A 19,210-nucleotide genomic window follows, 5' to 3' on the forward strand; every position below is an offset into this window, starting at 1 on the left:
ATAAATCAATGTATACGGACATCTCTTGGAAGTTTTAAATATGGAAATTTTCTATACTTAAATGCATAATTTCTCTTAGAATGCATCATTTCACTTATGGATTGAGCCTTTTATAATGGATGGATTCACTCTTCTGGACTTCAAAATAAGGTCTGCCATTCACTCTCAATATAAAGCTGGGAAGAGCCAGGAATTTTTTATTTTTTTTGATCAATTGCCAGGATTTTTTAAAAATATAACTCTGATTAAGTTTGTATGAAAGAAGAAAGTCATATACACCTAGGATGGCTTGAGGGTAAATCATGGGGTTATTTTCATTTTGGGGTGAACTAACCCTTTAAGTCCAAAGCCTTAATCACTCGGCAAAACCTTTGTTTTTCTTACAGGTACTTCGGAACCAATTTGAGAAACTAGCTTTTTGGTAACACAACCACATTATTATATTACATTTAAAATTTACAATGAGCTACCAGGAGTGGGGTTTGAACCCACGAGGACATTTGTCCATTGGATCTTAAGTCCAACGCCTTAACCACTCGGCCATCCTGGTCACACCACACACACCGTTTAGCCGCATCACTATATTTATATTTAATTTGTGATCCACATATGATAGTTATTTATGTGAATAAGTTATGCTTGCTAAATGAATGCAGACGTTAAAACTGGATCTATGTTTCTAAACAGATTGTGCAGCTGCTCAGTGTGTGTTCTTATCCGTTCTTAATGCTGAGTGAACGTGTCCCTTTAAGCATCTTCCCCATTTGTGACACAACCGCGTTCTGCTTTGATCGCCTTCTGCACGGCTCACCAAGCAAATGCTTTAATTAGTGCTTTATTGACTAATGCTTTTCTCCAGGCCCTGTGTCACTAGCTTTACCGGCCACCGGCCTATTCTTTGTGGATTAACCTCTTTCTGTGCGCAGTTTAACCAGCCATTGTCCTGCAGTAACGTGAACTGTTCTTGCAGGAGGTTTCTTCACAAAAGCCCTTCAGTGCTCAAGCAGACCTCAAAGAGCCATCATCCCTCCATCTCCAGCTCTTCAAAGACTCCTTCATCATTCTGAATCCCTCTGTTCCTCCTCAGGCCCTCATTTAGGAGCAGGACCCCACCAGCCCTCACCTCCCCCACTGACCAGCACACTTATCCCACTGTCTCCTGGGAGCTTGGAGCTCATAAGTAAGACCTGGACAGCTGATAATGACTTTGCAGCTCTGGGGGAAGGAGATCACCACTGTGATTTAGTGGTTATGGCTGTGGTGGTCTGTGTGCACATCTAGGGTCCAAAATCAACACTCTGCAAGCACAAGATGAGAGTAAAAATTGGCTTTTGGCAAATGCAAAGGGCATTTTCCACTTATTTTTTTAAGGGATGCAACAACACTGTTTTTAAAACTGCAATAGACTGATCCTTTTTGACTAAAAAAAAAAAAAAAACATTTACCAAAGTAACATAATTCATCTACTAACCATAAATTTAGCTGTGTGTAATTCCACATGGCAACTTATTCCTGGTGTTTAAAAATGAGATTTAAAAAATCACAATGGGTCTTTTCTGCTTTTCTAACATAATTGGATGGGACTGATGGACTGGCAAATAGGACAGATTGGAGCTAGTTCCCACTTTTTATGCCAATTAATATTTATCAAGTTCGGTCAATTCTCGAAAGTCAATTTATAATTTAGACACACATTTAAAAGTCATGGCCACAAAAAAGCTTCTGAACATTCCTGCTTTTATTACTTAGGAAAAAGATACAGCTGATTGAACACATGTTGACTTTTTATGGCAACATGTCAACTCAGCAGCAGGGAAATATATGGTTTTCATATATGTGTGAGTATATATATATACTACTGCATATCTAGGTTAATAGGTTTATTGATGGTGTATTGAAGATCAGATGTGTCAATTTGGATCGAGGGTGAGGGGATTTATCCTCTGTTTCTTATTTCTAGCACACTTTTTAAAAATAGTGGACACCTCCTTATGTGGAGTCCGGGCTGCCCTTTCATCTGAGAGCAGCTCTAATGATCCCTTGTAATGAGCAGACCTTTGCCGTGGTAATGAGCGTTCAATTGTTCCTGCTTTTCCATGGCTTCTCCATCAGCAGGGGCAGCAATCTTGGCTGGGGGCTTCAACCTTTCCATCTCCCAAAAACCCTGCTGGATCTCAGAAAAAGGGGGGCCAGATAGTCGCCTTTGAAGAGCACATAGTCATTATCTTTTCGGAGGGCTCTCTTTGGGTAATTGTAGTGGCTTTTTGGTGCGAATGATTTCTTGATATTGTAGACGAGTGATTCCCAGCATGTGTTTAATTTCTCTCTGTTATTTTTTTCTTTTCTTTTGTCTGCCATACCTGACAGGTCACGGGGGAAGGGCTCGCTTACCGCAGGGTGCTGCAAATCAATATAACACACTGGTTCTTTTCCGATAGATGACTCAGGGATGGAGGAAGATGAGTTAGACGGAACGAAGTGAACTGGTGTATTGGAGACTCAATAACTCTCAAAAGCTATTTATATGCACAGCCTCCTCGTTTCCTTAACGACCTCTTTACCTATTTCAGGCCACCTGAGAGCTTCAGTCTGTGTTAAACTGGGATTTGTACGGAGCTCTACAGAAGTCTTTGTTTCATGATCTCTCTACATGCCTGAAGAGTGCTCTTAAGTTACTGGAATACCAGTGTTTCTAAAAATGAGTCCGCACTCACCCTGAGGAGGACAGTGAGAGATTTACACAGCTGGTCCATGAGTACAACACAAACTCCAAGCTCACCATCCATTCTTTCTTTCTTTCTCTTTCAGTGAGAGAGGGTGTTGGGTACATATTACATTCCCTCCAGCTGAACTCGCCCCTCATATGATTCCTGCGATCTGGGTGGTTTGTCTGTATATTGATCCATTCTTTCATCAAATGTCAAGAGTTATTTATGTACCAGTAGATTTTTTTTTTCTCACTGGATGTTTATTTCTTTTTACAAATATATAAAACTGTATTTTGATGTAAAAATAAATATATTGAATGTGTATAGAACAAGTCAAGGATTGTGTAAACTCTCTAATATACTTTGTGTCTGTCTATACTTTTTTAGATGACTTTACCTTACATGAAAATACATTTATGAATATCAAATATTGATTTAAATTCTTAAATAATTTTATTATGTGAGGAGAAAGAGAGAGTTCCGAGAGACTCTCCTGAGCAAACGCTGCACCGTCATGATCGATGGACTTTCCGTTTTTGTGTGGTCCTGTTCTGGTCTCCATAGGACTTAAATGGGGTAAAAAGAGTGGCTGCATTAATTAAACAGAAACATTTTGAACATTACTTAAAAATGTAAATGAGTGCAGGGTTAAGCTGCTGTTTTTGGCTGCCACCCACATCAATAAACTGAAGAAATTCCTGGAAAGTATGTTTTGAGGACTAGCAAATCTAAAAATATTGTCTATATACATGGGCCTATGACTTGCATCTTATGCCAAAGACTGAAAAGAGAAAACGAGCATGGTTTGCAGCACTAAGTTAAAATACTCCCCATAAAAGGTAGGCTGAGTCAGAGTAAGATAACCACTGGAGCAGAGCACACTGTAGCAGGTTTTCACCAAGGATGTCTCTGTACATTGCTGGATGTATCTTTCCCTCGATCCTGATTAGTCTTTTGATTAGTTCCTGCCGCTGAAAAACATCCCCACAGCATGATGCTGCCACCACCATGATTCACTATAGGGATGGTATTGGCCAGGTGATGAGTGGTGCCTGGTTTTCTCCATACATGATGTTTGCCATTCAGGCCACAGCGTTCAATCTTTGTTTCATCAGACCAGAGTATTTTGTTTCTCATGGTCTGAGAGATATTCAGGTGCCTTTTTGGCAAACTCCAGGCTGTCTGTCATGTGCCTTTTACTGAGGAGTGGCTTCCATATGGCCACTCTACCATACAGGCCTGATTGGTGGAGTGCTGCAGCGATGGTTGTTCTTCTGGAAGGTTCTCCTCTCTTCACAGAAAAATGCTGGCGCTCTGTCAGAGTGACCATCGGGTTCTTGGTCACCTCCCTGACTAAGGCTTTTCTCCCCCGATCACCCAGTTTGGCAGTGTGGCCAGATCTAGGAAGAGTCCTAGTGGTTGCAAACTTTTTTCATTTATGGATGATGAAGGTCACTGTGCTCATTGGGACCTTAAGTGCTGCAGAAATGTTACCGTACCCTTCCCCAGATATGTGCCTGAATACAATCCTGTCTCAGAGGTCTACAGACAATTCCTTGGACTTCATGGCTTGGTTTCTGCTTTGCTATGCACTGTTAACTGTGGGACCTTATATAGACAGGTGTGTGCCTTTCCAAATAATGTCCAATCAAATTAATTTACCACAGGTGGACTCCAATCAAGTGGTAGAAACATCTCAAGGATGATCAGTGGAAACAGGATTAACCTGAGCTCCATTATGAGTGTCATTGCAAAGACTGTGAATACTTATGTACATGTGATTTTTGACGTCTTTGTTTGTAGGATATGAGCACTCATCTGTTGTAGCTAACTTCATGCAGATTTATGTCATTTTTATGTTGCACTCATTCAACTTTGACAGGTGTGACACTGACAAAAGACTGTAAATGTGGCATTGTAAAGTGATGGCACTATGGAGCCATGTGCTTTTCAAAAAAATATTTCCATAGGTTTAGCCTACGGTTAAATTATCAGCTCGGACAATACGCTAATTTGTCTAGAAAAACCGGAGACCATAAATGTAAGGATAATTACACTATGAGTTGAACGAGATGTCCACGCTCAGGAAAAAGATGGATAGCATAGTTCTATATAGTTTCTGATCAATGGTCAGTTATACCACTTGGCAGTCACTATACAAAGTTTTGACCTTAGAATGACGCTACTAACCAATCAGAATCAAGGATTCCAGAGCGTCATAACTGGCCAGTCACTCCATTCTGCTGTCAAATCTTGGTATAGTGACTACTTTAGCTTTTATATCTAATGTACATTTGTTATATTTCCTTTAAAATCCACATGCTTCTGCCATGAGTGGGGTTCAAACCCATTTTGTTTGTTTAAAGAAAGCAACAACCAATCAACTTTACCAGGAGTGGGGTTTGAGCCCAAGAGGACATTTGTCCATTGGATCTTAAGTCCAACACCTTAAAGGGTCATGAAACCCCCTCTTTCAGCTCAAATCCACCTCATAATCTTTTTGAAAAATGCTACTTAAATGGGCGTGGATGTCGGTGAGAAGAGGGGAGGGGGTGGGTGTGGCAGAGCGAGGCAGGGGGAGAAATAGGGGGGCGAGCAACTGTCAACTGTCAACTGATGCCAAATCTCAACAAAAATATGGGGTTAAACGTAACGAAATGCAGGATTTTTAAAGCTGGCAAAATTAAAGTTCAATAAAATACACTGACAACCGTCTGTTTGACCTTTAAAAGTAACCGAATGCCTTGCTACATATATTAGATTTATCGGAATTGTTTAAAATATAGAAATGCACATACACAATTATTATGGTCATTATAAATATATAATTATGTTTGTATGCACAATATAAATGCCTATTTTAGAAAAAACAACCGTTCCGTAGCCTACATATAGCCAAGATCTAACTTACACCTAGTTCACACTGCCCGATTTTTGCCCCGATTTTGAGTCGCCGACAGGTTTTGCGAAATCGCCGACAAATGCCCGAGATCACAGGCAAATCGGTGCTCGTGCACGCGAGTGACAATCACGCAGTGTGAATGATCAAAGACGCGATCAGAGAGAATCGCCGACGAGTCGCCGACGCAGGTGAGATATTTGGCATGCTAAATATCTGGACCTGTCTGCGATTGAAACTCCTGCTGTGTGAACTGCGTTCTGACTGAAAATTACATCGGCGATGACCGACAGCCAATGAGAGAATGAGATACAGGGCAGCAGGACGTTCAGGGAGGAGTTATAGAGCAGAATATTAGTATTTTAATAGATATATTTACAATTCTATCAAACAGAAACAAAGCCCAAATATTTGCACATCCAGCCACAGCAGCAGCACATTACAAAATTGTTTATTTACCTCAAACTGTCTTTGCAGAACACAATCCTGGCTCCCTCTGTCTCTCCAACAATTTCTTCCGCCATAATCTTGTTTCTTTTTCTCCAGAAATCAGCGCACATACAGTTTGAAGCAAACTTTGTGCAGTTTATTATATTAATGACAATTCAAAGTTTCGCGCAAAAACTCCGGTCTGCCGCACGTGTGATCTCGCGTTGTTTACTTGTCACATCGCACGTGTAGTTTGGGAAACGTAGTTTGCACACCGGAGAGAGAGAGAGTTGTCGGCGATTCTTCCTCTTGTTCAGTCATGCAGTGTGAACTCCTCTGTCGTCAAACCATCGTGCAGTGTGAACACAGCGGTGACTGAATGATACCCCAGATAGTCATGCAGTGTGAATAGAGCAGAGACCCGACGAATTTGAAAATCGTGCAGTCTGCACTAGGCTTTACACGCGTCCCAGATTGAACACCCATTATAAAGATGGACAGCGACAGTGAAGTCTACAGTGATAGCAGTATAGAGAGGGCTCTGCTGAGGTAGAGGACTTTTCTCCTCTTGAAACCCCAGGGGGAAGATACTTCAGATAGCGGTGCAGGTCCGCAGCCCTATCAATTCAAACCATTAGCTCATGCCGTGATTGTGGAGGAAATGCTTGTTACACACAAACACAGCTTTGAGGTAGGCTATCGCTAGTTGATGGCCAACCAACCGCTCGCAGCCAGAGACTAGCCCTGGCAGCATCGCGGGGAAAGCCATGCAACACACCCGAACCTTTACACCAGGGAAACAAACACTTACGACCCATGATCATAAACTCCTCTCATCTACTCCGTGAACACGCAGACTGTCACTTCTGTCATTTGAAAGAACGACGTTTACTCATGAATAATTAAGAGACGGTGTCTTTTCATAGGATAAGAAAACTCAGTCTCATTAATAATAATGAGACACCGATGCGTCACGTAAAACTATTAGAGTGCTGGTACGTCACAAGCTGTGACGTGGACGCAATGTAGTTTTTAAACCCGGAAGACGAAAATAGGGTGAAAAACATAAAAATTGACCAGATTCCCATTTTAATTAAATCTAACAGATGCTAACATTATGTTCAATGATGTTCAACACACATACCTCTGTTAAAATCTCAAAAATTTAGCTGTAGGGTTTCATGATCCTTTAACCACTCGCCCATCCTGGTTGGGCTTTGGAGCTCTAGGAAGTCTAATATCCACTTATTAAAAGCCTTAATTATAGATTAATAAAACAAGAAGTTTGGGAAGAATATTACATTTTAGTAATAGCCATATGCCTTTTGGAATAGCCATATGATTTCACACACTTGATAGCTATGTATAAAACCAATGAAGACACATTATGCTCAGATAGTCAGGTGTTGATATATATAAAAAGTACTGTGGGCTAGGGTAAGGGTTAGGTTGTGTCATTTGATCAGTATGTGGTATTTATTAAGGATATACCAATATATTGGACCCAAAGTTTCATAATATATATTTAGTCTCTGACTATTTTTCAGTAAAATAAAAAAGCTTATTGCTAAAAGTTTTTATTTTTATTCAGGTATATATACCTAAAAGAAGATATATCTAATAAATAAGGATTAAAAGCCACAAAATTCCCGTTTTCATTTCACTTCAGTCTGTCCTCTGGGTTTCTGGTTTAAATTGTGGCCTAGTAAAAGCAGCTGCATCTTTTCCTTGTCGGAGAAGAAGGAAAACATATGCAGCCCCCACCAGGCCTGTGGGTCTGGCAGGGTCATAACCCAGCACCTGAGCTAATCATGGACATTATCAAAACAGCAGGCTCTCTGGGGTCTGTTTGTTTATGCTATCCAGGGTGGCCCCTCGCTCTCCCCGGGCCTGGCCTAGCCTGGCCCTCGTAACAGCACCTGGAGAAGACAGTAAACACCTCCGCCTCAGCGCTGGACGAATGGGGTGCTAAAAGTGAACAGGAAAGAGGAAGAAACATTAAGCTGTAAGTCAGGTTGTTTCGGTGAGCATTGGAATTAAAACATCAGAACAAATGATGTTAGTGGAAACAATAATTTTCCATTGCCAAATCCAATTGCTGCACATGATACTTATTTTCTTTGGAATATTGCTGTAATGATGATCAGTGTACTGATCATCATCCACTATCCTTTAAGGTTTTTATATTTATAAAATCACTTTCACTATAGGTGATATGCAGTTTTGGAGGGAAACAACTGCACAAACATCAGCACGTATTAGCAATGCATTTAATACATTATAGGCTATTTAATGTTTTGTGTTAGTAGTTGGTTATGCAAATATGCACAAGTTTCAAAAGTTAATCCCTCACTTTTGCTGTTTTTATTTTAGAAATTAAAGCTTCTAAAATAACAATACAAGTGCATTTATGTTATGACACAGGAACAACCCTATCATCCTAAAAATACACGATCTCATGGTCATGCGTATAAATAGTACGAGTTTGCAATCTCGTGGAATGTATACGCCAAAATGAGTTTTGGCGTGCGTATGGTACGTGGTTTTTCGCGTGCATATGATACGCACTTTATGGCGTGCATATGACACGCTCTTGGGTAGGTTTAGGGTGGTGGGGTGGGGGGTTCGTATGTATAATACGCCATAAAGTGCGTATCATATGCACCCAAAAAAACGCGTACTATACGCACGCCAAAACTCATTTTGGCGTATACATTCCACGAGATTGCAAACTCGTACTATTTATACGCATTTTCGTGAGATCCGTCTCAAAAATAAAGGTTCAAAAAAGTTTTTTTTTTTGAAAGAACAATTTTTGGTTTCCCAAAGAACCTTACTGAACAGTTCTTAAACTTTTTTATGTAAATGTGTACTGTGTAAATTTTAGTGACATCTTGTGGTGAGTTTGCGAATTGCAACTGCCCACTGCTCACCCCTCCCTTTCAAAGCACATAGAGAAGCTATGGGGGCCGACACAAAATGGTAACTTCACTGTAAGGGGACCCGCTGTGTATGTAGATAGAAATGGCTCATTCTAAGGTAATAAAAACATAACGGTTCATTATGTAAGGTCTTTATACACCACTGAAAACATAGCTATGTATATTATATTGGATTTCTGTCAATAGATCCTCATAAATACTACACACTGCACCTTTAATGAAAAAGAAGAATTTTGATAATCCAAATAACCTTCTTCCCCTATATATATATATATATATATATATATATATATATATATATATATATATATATATATATATATATATATATACAGATCCTTCTAAAAAAAATAGCATATCGTGATAAAGTTCATTATTTTCCATAATGTAATGATAAAATTTTTACTTTCATATATTTTAGATTCATTGCACACCAACTGAAATATTTCAGGTCTTTTATTGTTTTAATACTGATGATCTCAAAAAATTAGCATATTCCATCCGACCAATAAAAGAAAAGTGTTTTTAATACAGAAAAAGTCAACCTTCAAATAATTATGTTCAGTTATGCACTCAATACTTGGTGGGGAATCCTTTTGCAGAAATGACTGCTTCAATGCATGGAGGCAATCAGCCTGTGGCACTGCTGAGGTGTTATGGAGGCTCAGGATGCTTCGATGGTGGCCTTAAAGGTCCCGTTCTTCGCGATTCCATCTTTCAAACTTTAGTTAGTGTGTAATGTTGCTGTGAGAGCATAAATAATAACTGTAAAATTATAAAGCTCAAAGTTCAATCCCAAGCGAGATATTTTATTTAACAGAAGTTCCCTTTCAAAGCCTATAGCGAACGGCCGGTTTGGACTACAGCAGGAAGTGCAGGGATTTAAGGACGTCACTAGAACCGTTTTTTTTGACTAACCCTCCGCCCACAAGAACACGCAAAAAAGGGGGCGTGGTCTTGTTGCTCTCCCACGTGGAGAAGAGTGCACATTCAGCGCTTGCATCTCCCCGTTATGGTAAGAGGCGGGACCTTTCCGGACAAAGTGTGCTAAGCTGCTGTCCAATCACAACACGGGAAGCGCTGGCCCAATCAGAACTCGTTACGTGTTTCTGAAGGAGGGACTTCATAGAACAAGGAAATCATTAGGCCGTTTTTAAGATAGAGAAAACAGCGGTGTACAGATAAGTACATTGTGTGAAAAATACTGTGTTTTTTTACACACGAAACATGAACTAATGTTGAACACTGTAAACATAATCAAAGCTTCGAAAACACGCGAAGAACGGGACCTTTTAGCTCATCCAGAGTGTTGGGTCTTGCGTCTCTCAACTTTCTCTTCACAATATCCCACAGATTCTCTATGGGGTTCAGTTCAGGAGAGTTGGCAGGCCAATTGAGCACAGTAATACCATGGTCAGTAAACCATTTACCAGTGGTTTTGGCACTGTGAGCAGGTGCCAGGTCGAGCTGAAAAACCAAATCTTCATCTCCCATAAAGCTTTTCAGCAGATGGAATCATGAAGTGCTCCAAAATCTCCTGATAGCTAGCTGCATTGACCCTGCCCTTGATAAAACACAGTGGACCAACACCAGCAGCTGACATGGCACCCCAGACCATCACTGACTGTGGGTACTTGACACTGGACTTCACGCATTTCCTTCTCCCCAGTCTTCCTCCAGACTCTGGCACCTTGATTTCCAAATGACATGCAAAATTTGCTTTATATATATATACAGTGCCTTGTGAAAGTATTCGGCCCCCTTGAACTTTGCGACCTTTTGCCACATTTCAGGCTTCAAAAATAAAGATATGAAACTGTAATTTTTTTGTGAAGAATCAACAACAAGTGGGATACTCATGAAGTGGAACGAAATTTATTGGATATTTCAAACTTTTTTAACAAATTAAAAACTGAAAAATTGAGCGTGCACAATTATTTGGCCCCTTTAATTTCAGTGCAGCAAATTCTCTCCAGAAGTTCAGCGAGATCTCTGAATGATCCAGTGTTGACCTAAATGACTAATGATGATAAATAGAATCCACCTGTGTGTAATCAAGTCTCCGTATAAATGCACCTGCACTGTGAAAGTCTCAGAGGTCCGTTTAAAGCGCAGAGAGCATCATGAAGAACAAGGAACACACCAGGCAGGTCTGAGATACTGTTGTGGAGAAGTTTAAAGCTGGATTTGGATACAAAAAGATTTCCCAAGCTTTAAACATCCCAAGGGGCACTGTGCAAGCAATAATATTGAAATGAAAGGAGTATCAGACCACTGCAGATCTACCAAGACCTGGCCGTCCCTCTAAACTTTCAGCTCATACAAGGAGAAGACTGATCAGAGATGCAGCCAAGAGGCCCATGATCCTTCTGGATGAACTGCAGAGATCTACAGCTGAGGTGGGAGACTCTGTCCATAGGACAACAATCAGTCGTATACTGCACAAATCTGGCCTTTCTGGAAGAGTGGCAAGAAGAAAAAAAGTGTTGTTTAAATTATGCCACAAGCCACCTGGGAGACACACCAACATGTGGAAGAAGGTGCTCTGTTCAGATGAAACCAAAATTTAACTTTTTGGCAACAATGCAAAACGTTATGTTTGGCATAAAAGCAACAGAGCTCATCACCCTGAACACACACTCCCCACTGTCAAACATGGTGGTGGCAGCATCATGGTTTGGGCCTGCTTTTCTTCAGCCGGTACAGGGAAGATGGTTAAAATTGATGGGAAGATGGATGGAGCCAAATGCAGGACCATTCTGGAAGAAAACCTGATGGAGTCTGCAAAAGACCTGAGACTGGGACAGAGATTTGTCTTCCAACAAGACAATGATCCAAAACATAAAGCAAAAGCTACAATGGAATGGTTCAAAAATTAACATTTCCAGGTGTTCGAATGGCCAAGTCAAAGTCCAGACCTGAATCCAATCGAGAATCTGTGGAAAGAACTGAAAACTGCTGTTCACAAACGCTCTCCATCCAACCTCACTGAGCTCGAGCTGTTCTTCAAGGAGGAATGGGCAAAAATTTCAGTCTCTCGATGTGCCAAACTGACAGAGACATGCCCCAAGTGACTTACAGCTGTAATCGCAGCAAAAGGTGGCGCTACAAAGCATTAACTTAAGGGGGCCGAATAATTTTGCTCGGCCAATTTTTCAGTTTTTGATTTGTTAAAAAAAGTTTGAAATATCCAATAAATTTCATTCCACTTCATGATTGTGTCCCACTTGTTGCCTGAAATGTGGCAAAAGGTCGAAAAGTTCAAGGGGGCCGAATACTTTCGCAAGGCACTGTATATATATATATATATATATATATATATATATATATATATATATATATATATATATATATATATATATATATATATATATATATATATATATATATATAAACCTGTTGTTAAATGGAAAGTTGCATGGGGCCATAGATGCCAATATAAATGTATTTTTAAGAGTGTTCCACCATAGCAAATTATCAATCATACTTAAGTTTAACCTTGACTGTCATAACCACAGTACTGTTTCACTTAAGAATTTCCAATTGTTTTGCTGATGACTCAAGCACATTACCACCAACTCACATAACATTTTTCCTTAAAAAGCATCCAGCAGTTGAAAATGTATTTTACTTCAAATTTTGCTTGATATCTTGTTTTTTTTTCAGACGCTATATGTTAGCAGATGAGCAGATGAGTCTCAGCCAAGTATGCATTGCCGTCATCTCTTCAGGTTTATTGAAGGCAGGCCTCAGACTCCTCATAGAATCCCAAGGAAAGTTTTAACGAGAACCTGATAAGAACTGCAATCTAAACATGCTCTCTTTACAATCTGTCTTTGTCTGTCTGTTTCCTCTTAACCTCTCAATTCATTTCAAAGAGCTTTAGATTACAAAAGTAGGTTTCTTATTGGCAATTCTGTTTTGCATTGGCCGTATCAATTAAAGAAACGAATAGGCCTAGTCAATCATAAAATATTTTTTTCTCAAGTGCAAATTCTTCATATAGGCTAATTTAGTGCATTTATGTTATCTTCATATTTTACATGTAGCAGCGATTGTGTGAAAAGTGCTTAAAGGACATTGCTCCAGAGAAACAACAGCTTGACATGTGTCCTTGCTCACAAAGGCCAACAGATCAATATTTTATAAGCTCCTCAGGGTTCATAAATCAAGCCAAAGCCTTTTTCATTTACTCATCTTTATAGCTGTCCTCCAAACAGCTGTAAACAATGCTGTTTTCTGGAACATATCAATTTATTGAATGAATCTACTTAAAAGAAAGCTCCTTTCATTATTGCCATACCAGTATATCTGTCAAAAGCTATGGGTAGAAACATAAACCATATATATGCACACAAAAAGATCTTTGAGCTTGATTATGAGGGGTTCCATGGAGCAGCTGTTGTTCTAATGCACATTGTCTGATGATGAATTATTCTCATTCCATTGCTTTTGATATACTGGGATACAACCATTTGTATTTGTCCACTACATCAGTGTTTCTATGAGCCATTGTTAACCTGCTGTTTTCAGGAGGTGTTACAGCCCAGCTAACTAATTTATGTTAAAAAAATAATGTCTATGTGCATAAAAACATATTTTAACCTTTTTAGGGCCCAAGGCGAGGACCCTCTTAGAATTGCTCTTATTGTAACGCGTCAAAAGGCGTTCTTTCAATATTCTCTGCAAAACTGATTTGTAATATTCTAATAGTGAGCTGTGTTGCTGAATTTGTTTAAAATACTGCATGCTTTGCATTGGCTATATACCATATTCACAGCAGTGCCATCTTTGATTGATTGTATGAAAGTTATGAAGGATAGACATCTCTTCAGTGGGTTGATGTGTTTTTGGGTTACTCTGCTGACGAAACACTGCAAAAAAGAAATTTCAACACGATCTGTGGAAAATTATAAGTGATCTAGGAGCTTTATAAAGCTTTTTACAACGAATGCCATTGACAATGTCTATCCCTCTCAGCTTCTTCTTCATACCTGTCATGACGCTGCTTTGAATAAGGTCTATACCTAGCCTAGAAATCTAGACGCACCCTAGCGGCAGCAAATCTAATCTGATGCGAGTGTTGTCTAGCAACTCTCAATACACTTCTGAGCCGTAAACGCCAAACTCTAGTTGGGCCAATCACATTGTGTATAGAGTCGTTTGGCGGGGCTTAACACAATGATGGCTGAGTTGCGTTTGCGTGCTTCTAATAAACACAGAAGCTGGCGAACGGCGGTCTTTCGAATCAGCTTTGACTGCGACTCACGAAGACTTGGAGTTAAGCTTTTCTCTGAGAAAAGAACAAAGAACGGCACTGAAGTCATTCTTAAAAAGGGAAGATGTGTTGTGAGTTTAATCTGTCAACTAGCTCTGCTTCACCTTCGTCTCTCTGGTTGGTTGTAGCGCCATCCAATTGCGTGCATGCCTATGCACCTAAAGACAGCCGTTTATCCCTCCCCTCGGATTGAGCCCTGTCAATGGTGAGTTTCCAGAACAAACATCTTGATGTGGGTCTGGCTTGTCAGGCTAGTCTATACCGTCCACATTAAACGCTATGAACATTTTTAATGCTACCGGAAAAATATATTATGCTGCTTCTTGCACTTTTTTTGCAACACTTTCAAAGTGAAGTGTCTAGTGAGTGGTTCTCAGAAGTTTTTTCTGTAAGAGATGGACATGGCAATGCTTTATCATGATTTCATATCGTGGTCGTTAAATTGAAATGATTAGGTTAATGCTCACATTTTTAAAATAACTTTAGTCAACAGCACCTACACTTACCGATAGTGTTAAGGCACAGCATTATTCAATGTGTTGACATAATTTCCACTGAAACAGGAAGACATGGGTGGGACATATCCATCAGTTCCTTCCCTTTTTTAAAACAGCCAGTAGTGTTTAGCTTATATCACAGGTTGGCCAGAGCTGTTGAGCTCAGTAAAGCCAAAGTGTTTTCCTAAACTCTAACCATTTTCCGCCTAATATCCTCCTTAAGGCTTTAAATTATATCATTCTGTTCTGAATTCAAATGGGTCCGATATGTTTTGTGGTCTGTGCCGACTCAATCCTATGTTCCGCTCTATGCTATCATGTCTCTGGGCCGGAGCAGAGTGTGTGTCTGCACTACGGCTGTTTTTTTAGGGACACTAACACGAAACCAGACTTAATTTGTCAGAATAGAAAGCGTATTTATACACTGGCTGAATCGTTCCCTATCTCCTATATGTGCCATTCTCCATATAAAAATAGTAATTGTGAACAAGTGACCGATTTCAGTTTTAGCTTCAGCATCTACTTGTAGTATAGGGGGCGGGGCTCTTCTGATTTTATAGAGAATTTGATTGGACAGAAAATCTGATGAGAAGCTGAAGTGCAGCGTGATGTCATTAAAATCATTGATCCCTATTGGCGGAAGTGAGAGACTGTAAGTTTTGAATGCTTATATCTTCCAAATGTAAATTTTTTCATTGTTTCAGAGCACAGTAACTTATAGATAACAGTAAGGCTAACATATTCATACTAAAAGCCAAAAAACTTAAATTTAGATTTCATGGGGACTTTAAGAAAAGCAAACGTGAGATAAAAATGCATTTTCTAAAGCAATCATGCTATTTTTGCTTGATTCTATTAATTAATTTTAAGCTCTTTTATTGTGTTTCACAGGACTGGTACCTGAGCATTCAATATTGCAATTGTATAGCTGTTAAAGGTGAGCTACTGAGATAGTTTGCTATAGGCTATCAGAAAAGACTTACATATAAAGTTAGTTATATGATGCAAACATCAAAATGTATTAGTTTAAAAATCATGCACTGCGGTCAAAAGCATTTTGCGGTCATAACATGGTATTGAGCAAGAAATCGCATTGAAATAAGTGTTTATTAATCGTTAATCGTTAATTGCTAAAAGTTCCCTATTTGGTGTGATAAATATCTTTCAGACAGTGCCTTAACAAATATAACATTTTTTGCCTGTAAAAAACTCTGTGACACAATGCTAGATTGTTGCTAAGGTGTTCTAGGTGGTTGCTGGGTGTTTACTAGTCAACAAAGCCTTTATGATAGATATGAAGTCTCTACATATGGTTCAAGTTTCTCCTTCATTGCAAGCCTTATGAATTTTTGCTTCCGTTTTGATGTCCACAATCATAAATTGTGAAAACATAACAGCACATCTTTCAGAAGTAGGGGAGACCGGGTCTAGTTGCAACACAGGGAGTGTTGTAACACTACCAATTCCACAAATCACGGATAAGATAGGAGTCATATGACAGTTTTTGGTTGCTCTGGCTTCCTTTACGATCCCACATGGAGGTTCCCTTTCAGTCGACTCCGTTCCCTCCTTCAGGGAACGAGGGTTACATACATAACCGAGACGTTCCCTTTCAGTCAGTCACGTTCAACGTACGTCGGAACTGACTGATGAATTGGGATCTCAATTCGTCGGTCAGTTCAGACGTACGTCGAATGTGACTGACTGAAAGGGAACGTCTCGGTTACATACGTTTTCCAGTCTGTGTATATCTGTCCTGAAGCAACTGCAAAAAACATAATTCTGAGAATAACAAGATAATATTTTGTTTAGTACTTCTACAGTTGTATATAATGTTGTATGAGTTATATCAATTAAAGGTGTAGTTACTCTAAAGAATGGTATATCAACCTCCCGCTAATTCCAAAGCTAAACAATGAGTGACAGTGGCGGGGTAGGTTGTAACACGTGTTTTGAAACAACTATCCACTTACATACAACTAATATTTGCTCTCTCTCTCTCTCTCTCTCTCTCTCTCTCTCTCTCTCTCTCTCTCTCTCTCTCTCTCTCTCTCTCTCTCTCTCTCTCTCTCTCTCTCTCTCTCTCTCTCACACACACACACACACACATATATAAATGTGCATGTACAGACTTGCACAAACAAACGCACACGTGCATGCACAAACACACAATATGCACATACACGCCCCATATTCACACATATTTTATTGTTGCAGCCATTCATTAAAAACTGTTGTTATGGCATATCCCTTGGAGTACCCTTCGTTTTTGTGCATTTTTTCTACCTGTTACAACTTACCCCAGTCGTGGTCAAAGGTCCCATTTGTATTTGTCCTCGACTCACAAAGTCTGTGATTTAGTTGAAGAAATTTAGATTGTTGCCATTTGTAGTACTTGTAGTATTTGTAGCCAAGTGCGTACTTTACCTAAAAGTTTCAGACGTGTAGCTAAAGAAAGTGTCATTTTAAGTCTTACCCGGTCTCTCCTATAATTTATGTTTTTGTGTAATTTGTGCTCTACGGTTTTGTTTAATACTTAGTGTAAAGGGTTTGTTTGTTTCCTCCTTAACCTTAAGTATCAGCAATAGTAAAAGTGATAGTGATGGATGCTTGTCTTAGCCAGCACTACTAACTAATGATGTGATGGTGAGCCAAGGAGCTGAAGGGAAGCAGGAGGTATGTGTGCAGAGGGTCATATGTTCATTACTTGCAGTCGGACAGTGGCTGCCGGCCAGCGCATAAAAATGAAGAGGACATCGGGACAGCGTGCCAGGGTGACAAATGACTGCCGCAGTGGGGGAAGAGACCATATTTCAAGGTGGAATAGCAAAGACACTACACTCTCTCACAGTCTCTCACACATACTCAGCACACTGACCTTTCCCACATGAGGATCTGTGTGTGTAATCTCAGGTTCCACTAGCATAACAATCTCTACTACTAGCTCAGCATTCTGGTTGGTTGTCCCATCTTGCCATAAACCAGTGTGTAATAAATGCTTGAGTATTTAAACCGCCTGAGAAGAGACGCGTGACCTTTGGTCCTTACGTTGAAGGACAATATGAATGATTGATTTATATTCAAAACAACTCACCTCATGTCTTTGTGTAAAGCTGTGGTGCTGTCCTCAATGCTGAAAGAATGGTCAAAGGTTATTGAACATTTCATGTTATGAGACATTTCATGACAGAGATAAATAATTGATTATACATGACTTTAGTAATTAATTGTTTTTATTTATGCATTTTGATTATCTTTAAAATAGTTTCTTTTCCCCGTTTGAGGGATTTTATTTTATTTTTGGAGAAAATAGAATAGTAATGATTATTTGTTTATTATTTAACTATATATTTTATTTTACTTTAATTATTTGTATTTTATTTTTGTTTATTATATATATATATATATATATATATATATATATATATATATATATATATATATATATATATATATAATTTTATTATTTTGTTTATTTGTATTCTTTATTTTAATAATAAATAACATTTTAAAAATAAATACAAATATTTTCTTTCGATAAAAACTGAAAATTGTTAATCTGATTTTTTTAAAATAAATAAATGCTTTAATAAATAAATAAAAAAAAACAAAAAATAGTCCTTTCTTGACATTTTTCTAATTGAGGGATGTTGGAGATTGTGTATTTGTTCTGATTAATCCTTAGTAATTTGATTATAATTTTGCCTTTTTTAGGATCCATTGAATATTTGATCAATACCCAGGAAGCAATTGGGTCATTCCGTGTCAACTCAACCAGAGGTCCCAGGCTCAAACTGAACCATCGAGGGCCTTTAAAATGAAGATACCAAATAGAAAGTTTGTAAAGAATCAGAATCTAAAAATATATTAAGATATATGTAATAATTCTTGTGTTACAGGCATGCAAACTTAAGGGGAAAAAAATACAAAAGATGCTTTTTTTCCCATTTTTGAACTGTCACCATTGGCATATAATGCAACAAAGACTGCTAAAGTAAACAGATTTTACTAATAGACCAATAAAATAATGATTCTGCCATCTTTCTAAAAATAATTTTTACACGCCTGTAAATTGGTTCCAAATGTCAGGTAAAAAAAATCCCCTATACCAAATAGTGGATTATTCAGTAAATATACATCTGTACCATTTAATCTATGTTTGTCTTTTACAGAAAAAAAATATTCACAAAATCAAAAATTTCATGGTTGATTTGACACAGAATGACCCAATAGCTGTCATTTCACCATCTACATTAAAGCTGCAGTCCGTAACTTTTTGGTGAATAAACAGGTCTTTGCATATATTCCGGCTTGGTAACCTACTTCTAGCCGAAATGACCTTGAATTTGGTTACACATAATCTTTGCCAAAATAACTAGCGAGATGTATGATATTCCATCATGTAAGCAAAGTCAACAGTGTTTACAAGGTTTTGGGTTTCATTTCTTTGGCATGTT

At 38.8% G+C, this 19,210-nt stretch overlaps 1 non-coding gene across 1 annotated transcript; it reads right to left on the reverse strand.

Annotated features, from left to right (window-relative positions):
• Nucleotides 1-467: 467 nt before the first annotated feature.
• Nucleotides 468-550, reverse strand: trnal-uaa (transfer RNA leucine (anticodon UAA)). The gene has a single exon. It is a non-coding gene; the product is annotated as a tRNA-Leu (tRNA).
• Between the last annotated feature and the right edge of the window lie 18,660 nt (nucleotides 551-19,210).

The sequence above is a fragment of the Pseudorasbora parva genome, chromosome 10 (genome assembly GCF_024679245.1).
Source record: "Pseudorasbora parva isolate DD20220531a chromosome 10, ASM2467924v1, whole genome shotgun sequence".
Taxonomy (NCBI): Eukaryota; Metazoa; Chordata; class Actinopteri; order Cypriniformes; family Gobionidae; genus Pseudorasbora; species Pseudorasbora parva.